Here is a 21,044-nt window from a genome sequence, read left to right as displayed (position 1 = left end):
TTAGGCTGCAGAAAACAGATGCCAATGTGTGCTTCACTTTAGGGTTTTACCAGGCGCATGCGCACAAGAGCTAAGCATACCGCTGAACTTTTCTGCGCTGGCGCCAAGCACGTTCCTCCCGTTGAATTCCCTAATGCTCAAAGCTATGAGTGTGCCTACATTTGCATCTCATTAGCGTTGCTCTTCTACGCTGTTCTGGCGGTATTTTGATGAGGCTATTCAGAATAGTGCCGGAGTTTTGCTCATCGGCTCCCTAGTGTTGCTGCTTTGCCTAAGAAGAGCTGAGGGGAGATTGGTTGTTCCCTTTGCCTGCACGCCATTTAAATAAAATGATGGCTTCAAATTAAATACCCTTCAATTAGTTGTGTCCTGCTACAAAAGACTAATTAGTTGTTATCTCTCTGTTTTCACTAATCAAGTTCCTGCCAAGTGGTGTTAATGAGGAATACCATGGTTGTGGAAAAATTATTTAGTGTCTGTTAGATGTATAATAAAAAAAAGGAGTCATTATTTAGAAGATTTCTAAGCCTGCCTGAGGGAATACTTCACAATGGATACAACTCCTTCTTTTAATGTTTTGATATTAATTATCTTTACCAAGGAAAGGTTAGCTGTGATGGCACTGCTAATGTCTCCATCTACAGCATGTGGAAGTGAAGTGGATTATAAACATCAGCAGATAATACATTGCCCTGGCAGCTGCTTAAAACTGCTTTGCTTCCATGGTCATAATTTTGAGCTCGGAGTACCTTAGGCATTATTTTGCCTTGACACCAGCTGTCAGTCACACAAGTGCCAAAGAATTTAGGTTCTGGTTGCACCCATCTTTCCTTTAAAAAAAAAGGAGATTAAAGTCACACCTCCACCCAGCGTAACCTTTTGCAATAATAATTTGAACGTTGCACCGAGGTCTACATCTCCGGCACAGAGGGGAGAGGGAACAAGCAGGCCAATTGGTAAACCTTCCCTGTATGTAGGAGACACTATAGGGGATGTCAGTATAGTGCAGCAAATGCTAGGTGCCAAAATGCACACCAAATGCTGGGGACTAAGCACTATTCTGTAATGGCATCTGGATGTCCAGCGCAAGTCAGCATTTAAGTGCCAACATTTTGGCTCAAGCACCTACATAGAAACATAGAAATAGAAAGGCAGATAAAGGCCAAATGGCCCATCCAGTCTGTCCATCCTCTGTAACCCTTAACTCCTCCTTTTCCTAAGGGATCCCACATGCTTGTCCCATGCTTTCTTAAACTCTGACACAACGCTTGGCTGCTCTGCGCATGCTCGACTGGCTTCCAAGGGAATAGAGAATGCAAGCGAACTACAGCGAGCAGCTCATTTGCATTCCGTTCCCTTGACGCATTCGCTAAGGAATCGGTAAGGGAAGGGCATTAACGATTGTTTTAGTGCATCTTCCCCACAGTCCTCGTAACCTCCACAACCTCCACCGGGAGGCCATTCCACCTAGTCTAATGCAAGTGTAAATGCATGCATCCAAATTTGCATTCTAATACATAACCTAGTGTCCCTTTTACTAAAGGCTTTCTGCGCAGCCATCCGGAGCTACCGCCGGCCCAACATGGGCGCCAGCGGTAGTTCCACCCCAGTGCGCAGCATTTCTGGTGCTAGCGGAAAGACTTGAAAAAATATGTTAGTGCGGGAAGCCTTTTCAGTGGGTGGCGGTACGTGCTCCCTCTGAATTGGCAAGGCGGCAAGTGCTAATTTACCGCATGGCCATTTCTTTTTTGGGACTTTTTACCCACTGCGGTAAAAGGGGCCCTGGCGCCCAGCAAAAACAGCTGCCATTGCTAACACAGGGCCCCTTTTACTGCAGCTTAGTAAAAAGGCCAATTATAGTATTCTATAAGTTATGCATGTAAATATGGAATTCTTCTGTGTCCCACACATGCCTTGTCCATGTAAACACGTTATGCACACTGCATATGCAGCTTGCAGACTAATGCTTACAGAGGAGTAACCTAATGGTTAGTGCCCTGCCCTGAGAACGTGGGGAACTGTGCTCAGTTCACACTGCAGCTCCTTGTGACTCTGGGCAAGTCACTTATGAGGCCTTATACAAAGCGGCAGTAAGCCCAATGCGGGCTTACCACTCGCTCTCCCAATGCAACGACTGGCGGTACTCCTGCCCTGAGCATGAGCTATTTCCAGGGGAAAAAGAACCCCCCAGAAATGGCTTGCATTGTGGTAACCTGGTGATTACCACCAGGTCAGCACAGGAGCCCTTCTCGCCACCTCAGTGGGTGGCGGTAAGGGCTCCCCATCGCATGGCCATGCGGTAAGAGTTCTCTTAACATGTGGCCATGTGTGCCTGGGGTATTTTTACCCGCTACAGTAAAAAGGGCCCTGGTACATGGGAGAAACGGCCCCTGCCACTAGCTCAGGGCCATTTTTCCCGCAGCTTGGTAAAAGGACCCCAAAACCCTCCACTGCACCAGGTACAAAATAAGTACCTTTATATTATATGTAAAAACAGCTTTGATTGTAACCACAGAAAGGCAGTATATCAAATCCCTTTCATTTAAACAAAAATTATAGAGATGAAGACATTGCTTTTAATTTAACCCTCATATTTGTTTGTAAAGCGCTGCTGAAAATCTTTGCCTGGCATTTCCTATAATTATCCATACAGACTCGGGATTAAGTAGGGTTTTCTTTTTCTGACCACATAATAATTCTTGATAGAAAATGTTAAATACCAGGCCAAAAAAAAAAAAAAGATTCTCAGAAAGCTGTTGAGAAGCTTACTGTAGAACTTAACAAAGTTGTGCATCATAAAATACATAGACTGATTCGCTTTGGCTCAACCCAAACGTTTGTCATGAAGGTGAAAATCAGTTTCAATATGTTCTCCAGGAAATCTTAGTCATACAGAAATTTTCAACACCAGTTTTTCCAATAAAGAGTTTTTATATTTCTTCACTCAATGTGTAATTAAACCCTTAAATTTGTTGCCAGAGACCGTGGTGAAAGTAGTTAGCTTACCAGGGTTTAAAAACTTTTGGCTAATTTCCTAAAGGAAAAATCCATAAGCTATTAATAAGATGGACTTGGGGAAAATCCACTGCTTATTTCTATGATAAACTGCATAAAATCTATTTTACTCTTTTGGGATCTTGCCAGGTACTTGGAACCTGGATCGGCCACTGTTGGAAACAGGATACTGGGCTTGATGGACCTTCGGTCTGCCACAATATGGCAACACTTATGTTCTTATGTTTTTATGCTCAGATAAAAAAACTTGTGTCCTAGAATAGATCTTTAATCAGGCACTATTTTCCAATCACTGCACACTTACAACACCATTTTTGTCCAAAGCTTTAACAAATTGTCAGCACTTATGTCAATCTATTCCACTGCATTTATGTCCATCTACTTCCACCATGATTATTTCCTCTCTACAGTAACTCTAACTTTGACAAGGATCCACATTTCAACAATTCTTATGTCTTCTCATGAAGGAGGTCCATTTACGAGAGTTAAATGAAAAGTAATGCCTCCACCTCCATGAGTCCGATATTCAAAGTGATTTAAGTGGGCCAGAGAGGCTCTGGCCTGCTTAAATCACCTGTCCCCACCCAACCGCTGATATTCAGCAGGCACTAAACCAGGCAATGCCGCTGAATATCTCCTCTGACTGGCCCCAAAAAAGTGGGCCAGTAAGGGGCAGGCCGGGGGTGAGTTGGGGAGGAGCCGGGGCTTATGCGGGTGCCGTTGATATTCAGCTGATGCCCACATAAGCTTAAGTGGGTAAATTTAGTGCAGCTCAAAAGCTGCCCTAAATTCACCCACTTAAACATATGCAGGCCCTAGGAGTGGCCTAGTGGTTAGGGTGGTGGACTTTGGTCCTGGGGAACTGAGTTCAATTCCCACTTCAGGCACAAGCAGCTCCTTGTGACTCTGGGCAAGTCACTTAACCCTCCATTGCCCCATGTAAGCCACAATGAGCCTGCCATGAGTGGGAAAGCACAGGGTATAAATGTAGCAAAAAAATATCAGGCTGGTCCAGGGCCTGCATAAGCATTTTTTTTTTAATTGAAGCCCCCCCAGCCCCTGAAATGTTGCATCCCCTCCCCTCCCAAGTTATGGCCAAAACCCACTCCCTCTCCCCCTTCCCCAAATGCCACCTATCCCAACCCCACAACCTCTAAACCCTCACATGAAGTACCGTGAACTGTTGTGAGAAGTCGCAGCAGCCATTTTGCAAACATGTTGCAAGAGACAGGAGTGAGGGGGCTCTGCTCCTGCCCCCAACAATCCACCACTGGACCACCAGGGATTAAGGTAGGCCCGGGGGGGGGGGGGGGGAAGGGAGGAGCTACCTGAACTACAGAGAGGGGAGTGGTTTGTTGCCACAGGTTGGGAGGGGGAGAGGGAGGGAGGGGATGCAACACATCAGGGGCTAAGGGAGGCTTCAATTTTTAAAAATACTTATGTGGGTCCCGGCCCAATATTTAGCTGAGGCCCGCATAACTCTTATGTGGCCTGGGGCTGAAAACTGGCTAGGCCTGCATAAGTCCTGCTGCCCAGCCCATGTACCAATATTCAGTACCCCGGTGCCCAGACATGGCTCGGCACTGAATATTGGGGGCTAAGGTAGCTGGCAGTGATCAGCACTGAATATCAGGTTGTAAATTGACCCGCAATGGTCAGTTTCAAAACTGTAGACTGTCATGAGCTGAACCATCGACCTGACGATGAAACAAGATTCTATGAGGGGTCAACCTGGTAGGTGAGTGGCAACAGTGGCGTAGCTAGGTGGGGTGCGAGGGGAGTGACTGCTCCCCCAAATGTACTTCCATTGTAACCAGTGCCTATTTTTCGTGAGGTCTGTCACGCCTATGCAGTGCGTGCACGCACTTAAACAATCCACTCTCTGCTCCCCCTCCCGATGTCACAACCTGGCTACACTTCTGAGTAGCAGTGCTACATAACTGTCATGCAGAAAACTGGGATTTGATTCCTGAGCAAGGACTCTGCTTCCTGGACAGGTGAAGGACGGGGATGCTCTGAAGGCAAGGGACAAAGAAGGCAAGTGTCTCAGCCATCAGTTCCTGGCTTGTGGCCCCTAAGGATTGACAATCTAAGGGCTGAGCTGAGTTGGGAAGGTACTCCCTCAGTCTCCCACTGAGTAGTTGTGGGTGAAGGCTCATGATGCCACAGCTTAGTAGAAAAGGGTTCAGGAACTGGATGCCTAGAGATGCCGGACAGAGGGAACCCCTGAGTAACCAAAAGAAAAAGAGAAGGCCTATGAGGCTTTTCTAAATGTACGAAGAAGCATTCAAAGGGGGAAAATGCCCCCTTTCTTTATTGTACAAGAGCTAAGAATTGTTTCCTGTGAACGACAATGACCCTCAGGCCCAAAATTTCCCTCTCTATTTTTCCAAAATGTCAAGAAAACTGCCCTCAGAAGTCACCATCATGGCTCCTTTAATACTGCCTCTCCATTGGAAAGCACTGACCCATGGAACCACTCTGAATGCTTTGACAAGCTATGGCCATAGCCCTAGTGGGAGAACAAAATCCATTAAAAGCTAAAGTTGTGAAACTCTTTAGAAGAATCTGGGAGTAATTAATCCATTGACTACCGCACTGGGATGCAATGAATGCAAACATACTCACTGGAGGATGAAGCATTTGAGTGGCAGAAACTGGACAAAGAGTGCAAGAGCACGACTGAACTGGATTGGAATCTCTAAACCTAATGGTTAACACATCTGTACATCAAACTGGGAGTGAAATGTAGCTCAAAAAGAGCAGAGCAAGCCACGCACCACTGTACTCTTTTGGGATCCCCTTACGTTCCCGCCCGTAACCTCCGTTCACAGGATAAATCCCTCCTCTCAGTACCCTTCTCCACCACCGCCAACTCCAGGCTCCGCTCATTCTGCCTCGCCTCACCCTATGCTTGGAACAACCTTCCTGAGCCCTTACGCCAAGCCCCCTCCCTGTCCGTCTTCAAATCTTTGCTTAAAGCCCACCTCTTCAATGCTGCGTTCGGCACCTAACCCTTACCGTTCAGTGAATCCAGACTGCCCCAATTTGACTGCCCCTATCGGACCGACCGTTCACTTGTCTATTAGATTGTAAGCTCTTTGAGCAGGGACTGTCTCTCTTTGTTAAATTGTACAGCGCTGTGTAACCCTAGTAGCGCTCTAGAAATGTTAAGTAGTAGTAGTACTCTACTTTTAAAGTGGTTTGTTTTATCTTCGGATGACAGCAGACAGTTTCTGTACATAAGATTCTCAAATAATATGAATTACTAGAATGTGCCAATAGTTCAAATCATACTGCTAAATTAAATTAATTACCAGGAAAATACTCCACCCTTTGTAGCAGTGGAGTAGCCAAGGGTGGGCCCGGGTGGGCCCTGGCCCACCCACTTTAGGTTCAGGCCCACCCAGTAGCAGCACATCTATGATGTGGCTGGCAGGGATCCCAAAGTCGCACCATCCGAAAACTCCCAACAACTGTCCCTCTTGTATACTTTGTAAATAGCAGATCTTCACCTGCAGTGAGCAGCGATGATGCATACTGCTCATACCAGCACCACAGCCTTTCCTCTGATTCCTGCCTATGCGGAAACAGGAAGTTGCATCAGAGGGAAGGCTGTGGGGCCACCATGAGCAGTGTGTATTAGTTGCTGCATGCTGCCGGTGAAAATCTGCTATTTAAAAGATATGCAGGGGAGGGGTGTGTGTGTTTGAGAGACCATATGGCATGCAGGTGAGAGAAGGAGAGATCAAATCACCTGAGGGATGGGGCATGGCTCTTCTGCCCACCCATCTTGGGCTCAGGCCCACCCAAAATTGGGCATCTGGCTACGCCCCTGCTTTGCAGACATTTAACCAGAGGTAAGTATGGGTAAAATACCAGACCCTCGGATTCTATACGTGGCACCCAAATTTGGGCGCCCTCCCAAGATGTATGTGCAAATTAATTGGCTAACGAGCTGTTAACCATCAATAACTGAATTCTAAAAACCAATTACTGACGTTAATTGGCACCCACTGGAATTTGCTCATGCATCTGGCTGTTCGCTATTCTATAAGGCAGTGCGCCTAACTCCCATAGCGCATATCTTAAAACTTGGGTGCTAGCATTTACACCTGGTTTCAGCAGGCATACTACTGTGGAAAAAGGGGCCATGCACTAGCAGCGGCGGCCATTTTTGCCTCACGCCAGGGTCCCTTTTAATACAGCGGGTTAAAAGAGCAAAAAATGAAATGTGAGGTGGTGGTAAGGGCTCCCGCGCTAAACGAGCAGCACGCAAAGCTGCCCGATTACCGCTGGATAACCCCCTGCACAAAAATATTTCTGCTAGCGCCAGAAATGGCATGCGCTAGGGGTGGAACTGCCGCTGGCACCTGCATTGAGCCAATGGTAGTTTCAGGCAGGGGTGTAGCTAGGTGGGGCCACGGGGGCATGGGCCCCCACAAATTTAGCCTTGGCCCCCTCTACTTTCGATCCTTCTGCCGCCGACCCTCCCCCACTCAATTTCACTAAAAGGAACGTGTCTGATGTGAGGGGAAGAAAGAGCAGACAACCATGGGCCCTGAGTGAATTTGGGGGGGCCTAGGTCCCCGTGGCCCCACCTAGCTACGCCACTGCCCAGTGGTAATCAGGCAGCGCCAAAACGCAGGACTGCATCAAGTCTGAATCTGTTTTTAACATACATAAACCTACTGTTTAGAAATACATTTTGTCTACCCACTACTTTTTCTCTTTTTTTTCACAGTCTTTGAAACAGTGAAGCACAACTGTGTTAACAAGGAGCTCTCGCCAGCTCTGCTCCATTAGCTCCGAGATTGTTTTCATACAATTATTTAGCAAGGAGCTCCCTTTAGCACAGTGGTTTTCAACTTTTCTTCTGTTATGACACACCTGACAATATATATATGACACACAGAACACTACAGCTGAACAAAGCACACCTAAATATTTCATTGTTTAATTATAAAGCTAGTGTGAATTTGCCTATCCCATATGAAAGAGCTGTATGCAACACATCGATCCCAGATTTCTCACTTGCCATACAACAAAGCAAATTATACATTCAAATTCTGGTGTCACTTCAGTAACAGCAACGCAAAATCCCTCCACTGCCAGATACTGTGAAGCAACAGAAAAACCTGCAAATATGCTACTCAGAAACTATTACAGCAGATAACAGGCCTGTGACATGTTTAGTTGGCTATTATTGGGGGTAGTGGGGAAGCAGAAATAGGGACCAGTTACAGGGATTTGAAGAACCTGATTCTCAAGATTGATGGTCTTCCCAGCTTGCAGGTAGTGATGGTTGTAAAAAAAACTCTGGCTTGCTGTCTACACCAGAATTTTTTCTGGCACACCTCCCATCTCTTTGGACACACTGGTTGAGAATCACTGCTGTAGCATATCACAGCTTTGAAGACATTCCAATAATGTTTTTTTCAGTATTGTCATTTATCACAGCTGGCAACTTTTGACTCCAGAACATGCAAAGCAGACATACAGCACCCTCTACCATAGGATAGACAGTTTTATTTATATGCTGTTTTCTGTTAAAGGTCAAAATGCAGAAGTACAAAATGACTTAGAAAGCGGAACAGTTATGTCCACCCACCTTGAGCACAAATATTCACATTTAGACATGAGCACGGGTGCAAACACAGCAGCAGAATGAAATATTGAGGTATAGAGAATATCATATTTCTTTACAATTGAATTTCACAGAAGCAATAATGATAAATTACATGCACTGTTTCCAAATTGATTCTCGTTCTATAGATATTGCTGGCTGGGTTTGCAGACTGAACTTAATTCTACCAGTCACATTAATTTCTAATTTGCAGGGTTAGAAGTAAAAGCTAAAGTGGAACTAGAAATTATGAAATAGTTTATTACAAATCATTGGACAATGCCCCCTCCCTCCCTTTATTTGGTTAATGTTTCCATTACAAAATTTAATCCTGCAGAAGTTCCGCTATGGACAGGACCATGGTAGAAAGCAAATTAATTTCTTTATTCTCTTTTCCTTGTTGCATTCCTGCACTGGTATTTTAAAATGATGATTAAAAATGTAAGGACATTTGGGATAGCCAGTAGAAATAAATTCACAGCAATGGAGAAATTAACAGTAGATAATTATAAAGATCATTCCATCTCTGCCCAAATTTGCAGGTCCCAGTTAACTTCCTGCTTTCTCCTCACTTCCTCCTAATTAGGGATCCCTTGGGCTTTTAAGAACTCTATCATCTCTTTCAGGAAATACTTCCTCACATTGTTCCTGCGTATACTCTGAGTCTCATAGCTTGACTTTTGGTTCTAGAATGTTCTTTCAATTGGAAAAAAAGTTTCCTTCTGGTATTTGACTGGCTTGAGGTAGTTGTCTGTATTAAACCCTCCCTCCCTTTCTCGCCCCCTCTCTGGTATACCTACTGACGTTCCCCTGTCTCACTTCATAGTTTTTTGAAGCAGACTGTGCACCATTTTGGTAGCCTTAATTCTGCCTATACCCTTTCGGAGTTAACGTCATAAGGTTTATTTATTTATTTCTTAATTTTATTTTTTTTTTTAATGCTTTTCTTAACCACAAACCTGTCTAAAGCTATCCTACGCAGTCTTAGCAATACTTATACTGTTTATATCTATCTCTCTAACTGTATCTAGATCAAGATAGAAAGAAAGATTTAGATCTAGATATATAGAGAGCTAGAGATATAGCTAGATCTCCCTCCCCCCGTCTCTCTTTCTCTCTCCACATAAAATTTAGGGGCTCATTTTTGAAACGTCCAAATCGCTATTTTGAAAACATATTTTAAAGATGTTTTTCAATGCAGTTTATCTGCAGTGCATCCAAATCACAAGGGAGTGTGTTGGGGGAGGGGGGGGCAAGATTTGGTCGTTCCCACAACTTGGACGTTTTTCTGGCATAATGGAACAAAGCAAAAACGTCCAGGGCTAAAAGTTGGACGCTTTGATTTGGGCCTGTTTCAATCATGACTAAGTCATAAAAAGGTACCCTAATGACCAGATAACCACTGGTGGGATTAAGGCATGACCACACTTACTCCCCCAGTGGTCACTGACCCCCCTCCCATCCCCCAATGATGTGAAAGAAACAGTACATAGCAGCCTCTATGACGGCATCAAATGTTATGGCCAGTTCTATCAGAGCTGCAAGCAGGTCTTTAGAGTAGCCTAGTGGTTGGTACAGTGAACTGTAGAGAAAGGGGACCCAGGCCCATATTCCAGTCTATTACAATTGTAGTGGAGCGTGCGAGCCCTCCCGAACCCACTAAAACCTACTGTACCCACATAAGGTGACACCTGAAGACAAAAGGGCTATTGTACAGGTGTTCATTTGGGTACAGTATGTTTTTGGTAGGTTTTGGAGGGCTCACCATGCAATATATGAGGGTAATGGTGAGAAATGCACTTTTATGTGAAGTCCACTGCGCAGTGCCCCCCTAGGGTGCCTGCCTCACTGCTCTTTTGAGATGTCTGTACGGCCAGTCTATTAAGACTGCTGGCCTCCCCCCTCCCCCCATATGTCCCAATGGCTTGTTTTTGTGCATTTTTCATTTGAACGCTTTTTTTTCAAAAAAATGGTCACAAAAGAACACACTGAACACAAACCCCCGGATTCTATATAGTGCGCTTAGCTTTAGGCGCCAAAATCAGTGTGGATTCTATGATTCTGTGAGTAACTTAATTGTCTTAACAAGCTAATGAGCGCTGATAACTGCACTTAACAAGCAATAATGAGCACTAATTAGAATTTAGTCGCACAACTTGCTAAACGTATTCTGTAATGATCTGCACTGAACGTCTAACGTGTGGAGGCAAAAAGGGGCATGGTTATGGGCAGGGAAAAGGGCGTTTCATGGGCATTCCAAAACTTAGGCGCCTAGTTATAGAATATGGCCCAGTGCGCCTAAATCTATGCGCTGAGATATCAGCGCTGAAATATCAACTAAGCATATTCTATAATCGGCCCCTAAATCTAGGTGCCGATAATTGAATACGCTTAGTCGGCACTAATTTCAGCGACGATTTTCCTTTAGGCACCATATATAGAATCTTCTCCAAAACGTCTAACAATGTCTAAGAAATGGCCGATAGACGTCTTTCAGGTTCGAAAAAGGCCATTTGATTTTTGGACGTTTTCTGCAAAACATCCAAAATCGGATTTAGATGTTATATCGAAAATTCCTCTTTACGTATCTCAGTTTTCTACTGGTTCTACCTTTCTGTGCATTCTCTGGCTTTGGCCATGGCCACTGTCTTTTCCTAGCGTTTTGCAACCTTGACATTATCAGATTTGACCACCATCCTGAAATCCCTCGCTTGTTCCATAAATATCAATACTGTGCACAACTTTCTTGCATTTTGGACTTTATCCTTTCTGCACACTGAGCTGTGCTAATCACTTGCCCACTTCTCAACTGCGCCTGAGCCCTGAACTGCCGCTGGAGGGTTTTTACCTCTTTAAAAAGTAAGAACAGCTGTTTTCCAGAACTATCAAATTTTACTATGACTATATACTGTTATGTTACACACAGTAAACAATGATGGCACAGGCATACGAGAGTCAAGTGTGTGTGTGTGTGGTGGTGGGGGGGGGGGGGAGTTCATATTCTGTACCATAACCTTCAATCTTTGTTCACTAAAAACAATGCAGAATGTTAAAGAAATTCCACTTTCTGAGTGAAAAGCTTTCATTTCTGAACATGAAAGTCAAAAGTTAATGTGGCTTGCAAATTTATTTTACAAGTTAAGACGAACCTTTTATTGCAGATGTAAAACTTTTAGGGTATTGGAGGTAATCAGGAAGAGAATGCCTGAACTATGCATCAACAAGTTTTATTATAATGGGGAAAGAGCTTCTCAGGATAAATACCATACAATTGCCAGCTCTGAAACGAAAGAGCATTTAGAAATCTTTGAAAGCAGGGTTTGTTTGGCAAATTTTTGGAGTGCTGTTCTTATTAGTGCTAGACATTAGAAACATCTAGGGACTTGTTAATGATCTCCCTTTGCCAGCTCAGCGGGGATTCGGACCACGGCAGTATGTCTGACACTAATAATTGTTCTGCCCTGGTTATTATGGAAACCAGCATGAAAGAACTTTGACTGGTCATTGTAAGGAGATCCATTTGTGTGTCTCCAGATCAAAGGAAATCTGCCAACACTTTACTAATTCAAAGCATCTACATGTCGCATTAACCAACAAGATAAAAGAGACCAAGGCAATGATGCTCTCTGGAACAGAGCACTCTTGTGAGGTGAGGTCTTACCCGATAAGAAAGAAAGCAAGCCAAGAGGAACACTTTAAAACCAGTCAGTAAACTGTGGTCCATCTGACTCAGATGCATTTGCTATGATAACAAGCAGGGTTTCCTGAAACCCATCAGCCACTTCAACGGAGAATAAATGAAAGATTCTAGCTTAAATTATACTTTGAAAAGCAAAACTAACTTAAAAATAAAAACACACCACACATCTCTTTTGTAGGGATGTGTATTGGCCAAAACAAAATTAGGTCAATTTTCTTTTTCTGGATTGTTCCTGTTTTTTGGGTTTTTTTTTTTAGTTTATTTCATACTAGCCGTTGAGCCCGTTAAAACAGGCTAGTATGGGGTTTTTGCAAGGCCCCCTCCCCTCGCTGCTGCCCCTCCACCCCCCCCCCCCCCCGGAGTCGACGCCACCACCCCTGCACCCGGCCCGGGCTCTCTCTTCGGTATTGAACTTACATCGGCGAAACGCAGGCAGCACTCAGATCAGCTGAGCTCCCGTCGGCCTTCCTTCTCTGCCTGTGTCCCGCCCTCGTGTGACGTAATGTCGGCGAGGGCGGGACACAGGCAAGGAAGAAAGGGCGACGGGAGCTCAGCTGTTCTGCGTTTCGCCGATGTAAGTTCAATACCGAAGACAGTGCTCGGGCCGGGTGGAGGGGGGCGGAGACCTCGGGGGGGGGGGGGGGGAAGCGGTAGCAACGTTGGCGACTTCGCACAGTTTCCCTCTCTGTCCCGCCCCCATCATCATATATTGATGTGAGGGCGGGACAGAGAGGGAAGTCTCTACTGCGCATTTCTGAGTGAGTACGGTCACTCGCCATTTATATGTTTGATGTTTATTTATGTTGCATACTAAAGGTTTATTTTTCACTTGTGCAAATGAGTTGTACATACATTAATGTCATAGCTATACACGTGTACAATCAATCTGTGTGCACAAACATTTTTTTGAGCATCCAAACAAACTACATATGTGTTGGCAAATGCTGCCTCCCACTGTAAAAGCTGCCAGCTAAAAACTCCAACGTATGTGTGGAGGGGCATTTTCGATATGACTCTAAATCCGACTTTGGATGTTTTGCTCAAAACATCCAGAAATCTAATACCAAACATGACCATTTTTGAACCAGCAAAATGTTTATCTTTTTGTTTAGAAAATAGCCTTTTCTAGATGTTGCTGTGCTCAGTATGTTTATCTTTTTTGACCATTTTCAAAAAAAAAGAACGTCCGGGTGAAAAACGCACAAAATCAAGCCATTGGGACATAGCATTCTTAGAAAACTGGCCACACAAACATCCCAGCAGAGCAGTGGGGCACCCTAGGGAGCACTGCAGTGAACTGGGAGAAGAGAAACTGGAATAATGATGAACAGAACATGAATGGACAGTGTTTCTCCTTTGCATGGCAATGCTATATATTTACATTGATTTGAATAAAGGAACCTCAGTGTATTGAGTTCAACTTTCTTCAGCCTAGACACATTTCAGAAAGATTTGCATTTGTTATGAGCCAAAAAGTGACATAAAAGGCAAAGCTTTCTAGAATATCTCAGCAATTTACTGTATCTCTATATATAAAAGGCACCACCAACGTTCTAAATGAAGCCTCCAGCCAGAAGTGTGAAGGGGGAGAGATATCCGGTTTCCCCATGAGTGTCTGCCCCGCCCTCACTCTCTCTAACACAAACAGTGAAGGAAAACACAGCAAAGCACGAAATCAAATCGCTCTCTCTGTAACAGTGAAGGACTCAGAGGGGGGAGGCGAGAGAGGGCAGAAGCCCTCACTATCTCTGTAACACAAACACAGCAGGAAACTTAACACTGAAGGACTGGACTCCGAGGGGGGAGGGGACAGAGAGCAGAGGGGAAGGGAGAGAGGGCAGGGACACACACACTCCCACATGCACCCAGAAGAAAACCTTGCTAGCTCCCCGTTTCATTTGCATCAGAAACGGGGCTTTTTTACTAGTATTCTGTAATTTAGAAAATAAATCCTCAATAAGTACAAAAAAGGACAACTTCCTGAGTCAGCATTTACCAGTTAGAATTCCCGTGATCCTAAGAAACCTAGAAACTCCAACAACATGCAGAGCTGTCTAAACGCTGAACTAGATTTCGAAGCTCATCTACCAAAAAGTCAGAGCAATATGTCTACCAAACTGTTCCACTGTGTATTTCAATCTGGGAAAATGGAGTTTCTTCTATACTATTCCGTGGCATCTGCCATTTCCCTGAGGTTCCCCATGAAAGAACAAAAACACCTAAAATCAGCAACAATTAACTAGCAAAAAAAAGTTGCCTCATTTCTAAATGACTGTTTAAAAAGAGTTAATTAATGGTCAGGGGCCTGACTGCATTACTCTTGTCAATTAATTAGTTACACCAAGGATGAAATAAAGATGCCTACTTCAAGTTTAGCAAAATCATGGGATGTAATTAGGAGTTAGCAGATGTGGTCTCAGCAGGGTTTCAATTATTCAATGTGTAATGGGTCCCTAATTTAATCCAAACTGTAATTAAGACTGTAACTAATTTCAGATGCTTCAGTGATGTCATCAGACACACATTTACATAGCAAAGCTCCACCTTTACACTTTATGCAATGTAGACTCAACTATAGCTGCGGATCCAATTTTTCGTAACAACAAAAATAATGTTTATGAGAAATTAGACAATAAGTTGTCCAAACCTCAGTACCAGGACAGGGACTGAAGAGATATATTGCTTCATTATAAATAGACACAACTCACTAGTATAAAGCAATATTATGAATACGGTAGCTGTCAGGCCCTGAGATATTGTAGCTTCCATGACATGCATATGGTGAATTAAATAGGCTTGCTGTACAAATTTTTAATGAAAGAGTTGTACTATTAACTTCTGCATTGCTAGGGAACACTTTCTCTTGCTCTTAGGTTATAGTTCCTCCTACGTAGTTGAAAAGATAATAACACCAAGATGACCTGGTACAGAGAATCCAGAATGACTGAACAACAAAGAGATGAACTAAAAATGTAACACCAGTATTGACATAGTGAAGATGATTTAACTGTGTCGGATCTGTGTTTTTTCAATAAACCACCTTCATTGTTCCATATTGGTGATACACTGTATTCATCTCTTCGTTTTTGGGTCGCCTTTCTATTTGACAAGATAATGACGCCATAATAGTGCAGAGGGCCATAGAATAAAGGATATCCATTCCATTCCCATTTTGTCCACTTTGTATTTGTTGTCTTGGGGAGAGGTAGACCAATGAAGAACGAGATACCTCTTTGAATAATTAGTTCTCTCCCCCCCCCCCCCCCCCCATCTGTCTCTCACTCCCCTCTGAGTGCTTATCGTGGATGGAATGAATATCCCTCTACTGAAAGAGAGATCTATTTTTATATGGATCCTGCAGAAAGAAGTCTCCTTAAATTCCTATTAGATGTAATTACTAATTTGTATGAGGTTGTACAGTTACCATGGGTTAGTTGGTAAAATTAACATTCAGTAATAGCAAATCCTCCATGTTTAACTATTAGGGGCATCACCAGCATGTTTCCATATAATTAGAGTAGACAATACACTTCCACTTGTTAACTGCATTATAGCTAACCAACATGGAGTTATCAACCCTTATTGAGGTGGCATTAACTATTTCACATAATGTGGGTACTTTTGTAAAGAACATGCCAACATTTAGGTGCCAAAAATGCACATAAATCATAAGAAATACTGGCATCTAAGTGAATATTATGTCCACATATGTGTGTAAATGCCAATATTCCAACTACGCACTATTCTATAGTGCCTAAATGTAATGACACATAGGCCTCCTTTTACTAAGCTGCATAGGCGCCTACGTGCGATGCACGTGCGCCAAACTGGAGTTACTGCCTGGTTACCGCGTGGCCCTTGCGGTAATTTCAATTTTGGCGTGCGTGCGCTATGCGCGTCTGAAAAATATTTTTTTATTTTCTGGCGCACATAATGGACGCGCGCCAAGTGGTATTTGACGTGCATAGGTCATTACTGCACAGATTCTTTACCGCTAGGTCTATTGCTGGTAGTAAGGTCTCAGACCCAAAATGGGCGCACAGCAATTTTCATTTTGACGCACGTCCATTTTCAGTCAAAATAAAAAAAGGCATTTTTACAGGTGCACTGAAAAATGATTCTGTGTGTATCCAAAACACGTGGTTACACTACCGCAGGCCATTTTTCAGCCATTGACTTAGTGGTAAGGTCTCACGCGTTAACTGGGTGGTAAGGATCTAGGTACATCAAATGCCTTTTACCGCCCGGTAGAACCGCACGCCATGCGTAGGGGACACATGCCAGAAATGAAATTACCGCCCGGCACACACAGTAGCCGGGTGGTAACTTGGAATTGGCGCATGTTGGGTGTGTGTAGGCCCTAACACAGCTTAGTAAAAGGACCCCTCAAAGAGATTTGAGAGGCAGGAGAGGCTCCTGCCCACTAAACTCTGATCAGCAGGCTGGAAGGGGATATTTAGTGATACTTAACTAAGTGGTGCCACTGAATATCCCCTCTGATTGCAGCAGTACTGTCCAGTTAGTGAATTCGGAAGCAGAGGAGGGGCAGAGCTGGAAAAAATGTGAGCACCGGTGAAATTCAGTGGTGGTAACCACACACCTTACTCAGCAGATAGGATCACTGTTCCCTCTAAGCTGAATGGGAGTCCTCCACCTACAGCACTGCCGGAGGTGGGGGGGTGCTGTTTCAGGGGTATAGCCAGACCTTGAGGTGGGAGTGGGCCAGAGCCCAAAGTGGGGGGGGGGGGCACATTTTGGTCTGCTGCCCCACCGCCCCCCCCCCCCCCACTGCCGCCGCTGCATATACCTTGGTTGGCGGGGGTCCCCAACACCCACCAGCTGAAGCCTTTGTCCAGCACTGGTCTCCAGTGCTGCCGTAAGACCAGTGTTGGACAAAGGCTTCTGCTGGCGGGGGTTGGGGACCCCTGCCAGCCAAACCAGGGGCTCAGAGCCAATTTCTGGGGGGCTGTGGCCCCCCGTAGCTATGCCACTGAAGCGGACAGGCAAGCTCTGCAGGACTCCAAGGAACCTGCCTGTCCCTAGAGACTGAAAACACAATATTGAAGCACCGCCCCCTAGTGGCAGCAATGCAGCTGGAGGACACTCGCTCAGTTTAGAGGGAACAGTGGATAGAACCTCACAAAAAGAGTTCCTCTCTTTGCCCCGTATCTCTGTTTAATATCCATACATTCTTCTGGAAACCAGTAACTCTCCAAATGAAACTGAGCCAGTTGGGCTACATTTCTACTGACCAAATTCATCTTGGCTCTCATTCACCAGTTTTTGTTCAGATTTACGATAATTGCACGAGCTAAACTGATGACAGATGTTGCACCATAAAATCCATCTCCAAGTGTATATGTAAGTGCAAGCTGCTTGTCTAATCTGTGCATTAAAGTACATCTTCGGCAAAGCATCCTTTCTACTGAAACGCAGCCCTGCAGGCAAATAGGACTACAACACACACTTCAAAAGGAGAAGGATTTTTCTTAAGCTAGTCCAATAAAAAAACAACACAAGTGTCAAGTAACTTAAAAAAAATAAAGCTATTAGATCATTTCTAGGCCTTTGAGTGGAGGAGTAGCCTAATGGCAGTGGCCTAAGAACCAGCAGAACTGGGTTTGATTCCCACTGGAGCGCCTTGTGATTCCTTAATAATGGGACAAAGTATTTTTTTATTTCCTACCACGTGCGTGTGAATTGACAGTTGGCGCATGCCAACCGATAACTGTGCATGTAACGTGAAAGCCCTTACCGCTAGGTCACCGCATTAACCATTAGACTACACTATTGTGAAACCAGCTATTGTGCGAGTGATCCTGGGGCGGGGTGGGGGCGAAGTCACTTAGGGGCCCTTTTACTAAGGCACGTAGTCACCTACACGTGTCCAATATGCGTCAATTTGGAACTACCGTCTGGCTACCACTTGCCCTGGGCGGTAATTCCAATTTTTACTCGCATCCGATACACGTGGCAGAAAATATATATTTTTTTATTTTCTACCGTGTGGCACTAACCGGGCAGTAATCGGCAGTGTATGTGCGCTGACGATTACCGCCCAGTTCATGTATGACACCTTACCACTAAGTCAATGGGTGGCAGTAAGGTCTCATGCCCAAAATGGACACGTCCCAATTTTTATTTTGCCGCACGTCCATATTGGGAAAAAAAAGACCTTTTTTTGCAGGCACACTGAAAAATGGATCTGCGTGCGTCCAAAACACGCGCCTACACCAGCACAGGCCATTTTTCGGTGCACCTTGATAAGTGCCAAAATCCATCTGTTAACCAGATAGATTAACTAAATGGGTCCACATAAATAGCTGTCCTGTCTGTGTCCTGTGTAACGTCCAGTTAAGAGCTGAATATCAGCAATTATCTGGTTAGATGCCAGCTGGCCCTACATACCCAGACATTTAATGTCGGTACCCGGACACGGCCTGGCATTGAATAGCCAGGCATAATTTTGGCAGTGGTAGTTAATGTTTTAAAAAATGCTGATCACTACTGGTGGAATATTACCCCATAGTCCCTGGATTCTATACAGCGCCACTTAATCTGCACGTGCAAATCTGATCGTATTCTGGATTTAGACACGCAACGTAATTAGTTAACAAACCAATCAGTGTTGATAATTGCCAATTAACAATCAATTCTTGATACTAATTGGCATTATTTAGAATTTACCTGTACAACTGTCTAAGCATATTCTGCAACATGATGCGCGTAAATTCTAAGTCGCATAATTGGAAGGGGGCATGGCCATGGGCATGGAATGGGCGGATCATAGGCGTTTCTCAACTCTGGTCGCTGCATCTCAAAAAAGATATAGTGGAATTAGAAAAGGTGCAGAGAAGGGCGACGAAAATGATAAAGGGGATGGGACGACTTCCCTATGAGGAAAGGCTAAAGCGGCTAGGGCTTTTCAGCTTGGAGAAAAGGCGGCTGAGGGGAGATATGATAGAGGTCTATAAAATAATGAATGGAGTTGAACGGGTAGATGTGAAGCGTCTGTTCACGCTTTCCAAAAACACTAGGACTAGGGGGCATGAGATGAAGCTACAATGCAGTAAATTTAAAATGAATCGGAGAAAATTTTTCTTCATTCAACATGTAATTAAACTCTGGAATTTGTTGCCAGAGAATGTGGTAAAGGCAGTTAGCTTAGCGGAGTTTAAAAAAGTTTGGACGGCTTCCTAGAGGTAAAGTCCATAGACCATTATTAAATGAACTTGGGGAAAATCCACTATTTCTGGGATAAGCAGTATAAAATGTTTTGTACATTTTTGGGATCTTGCCGGGTATTGACCTGGATTGGCCACTGTTGGAAACAGGATGCTGGGCTCGATGGACCTTTGGTCTTTCCCAGTATGGCAATACTTAAGTACTTATGTTGTTATAAAATACATCCAATCCACGCCTAATTTAGGCATCGGTATGCGAAATTTTACTTGGCGTAACTGCTCGCAACTAAATTTAGTTGTGAGGAGGAGTGCTCAGTGTATTCTATAATCTGCAAGGAAATTTAGGCTTAATCTATAAAGTATAGCTAAATTTAGGCATTTTATAGAATATACCTAGGCGTATTTTTCTTTCAGCGCAGATTTTTCAGGCACCATATATAGAATCTAGCCCAGTATATGCTAAAACTAAAGAGAAGATATACATGGGAAAATAAAACAACAGAAATGACATAATAACAGAAAACATTTTTCTTCTGTGCACACCATTAATTTCACCCTGAGATGTACAAATCCCTACAGAGAACCTGGATTATACGGCATCACCTCTAAAGTTCAGCAAACATCAGTTCAGCACAGACTAGGATGGGGCTGTAGAGGAAAATTAACTTCATAAATTCCAACCTCAGGCATAAACACACACACACAAAAGGCTTTCAGCCTTCCCATTTCATTCTCCTTCTTAATTACAGCATTTTTATGTCAGACTGGCAAGTCAAAAGTAGGAAGTCTTTTTGTAGAAATCAGTCGCCCTCAATTTCTTGATGGCTTGTCTTGACACTTGGAAATTTAGACTGCTTTGTAGTTTGCCCCTTGCCACATTTTCTTCATCACCGTACAATATTATGAGGTGCATAATGCATTTTAAGTACACTTTGATAAGAATGATGACAAGTCTGAGACACCCTTCAAGTTACCTACACCTACACCACAATGGGAAGACTTGCAAATTGCAGTTATTTCCTTACAGCTTGAAATAAGCAGCCATAACACGTTCAGAACACATCAGGCACTCACCAGGCTTTGATGCACTACACAATGGAAGCATATTGATAAAGCTGAGCTGTGAAACAGGTACATAAACTGAAAGCTGCCTGCGTCTCAAATTATTTTGTAAGGCACAGTTTTACGATTTCTGTCTTCAGTGCTGCATGAAATATTTATGTGGGCTTAAAAAAATTGCTTTCCTGATTGCTAAAAGATGCCACTTTAAGAGGTAAAACAGTTGGAGTCCACTGATCTTCCGGTATGAAACACTGACTGTGGAACCTGATTTCCTGGTACTATTAGATGGAATGCAGAAAGTGCCAAAGCCTCTTAATACTTAACATTATTTACTGAGGATTCAAATTAATTGGAAATATTTCTGGCTGCAGGCAAAACCCACATAAGTAGTGGAAAAGTATACCCAGTATCACTACGGCCGCTATCTAAAACTATTTAACCAGCCAGGAACAGTTCC

At 43.9% G+C, this 21,044-nt stretch overlaps 1 protein-coding gene and 1 long non-coding RNA gene across 2 annotated transcripts in view; one reads left to right on the top strand and one right to left on the bottom strand.

The window, feature by feature from the left end:
- TMEM132C (transmembrane protein 132C) overlaps positions 1-21,044 on the bottom strand; it is a 503,591-nt gene that overhangs the window by 453,622 nt on the left and 28,925 nt on the right.
- On the top strand, positions 1,860-19,962 carry LOC115480773. Its single transcript, XR_003943863.1, has 3 exons — positions 1,860-1,870; positions 17,045-17,052; positions 19,862-19,962. It is a non-coding gene; the product is annotated as an uncharacterized LOC115480773 (long non-coding RNA).

This window comes from Microcaecilia unicolor, chromosome 11 (genome assembly GCF_901765095.1).
Source record: "Microcaecilia unicolor chromosome 11, aMicUni1.1, whole genome shotgun sequence".
Taxonomy (NCBI): domain Eukaryota; kingdom Metazoa; phylum Chordata; class Amphibia; order Gymnophiona; family Siphonopidae; genus Microcaecilia; species Microcaecilia unicolor.
This window is presented reverse-complemented; position numbering and strand designations above follow the sequence as displayed.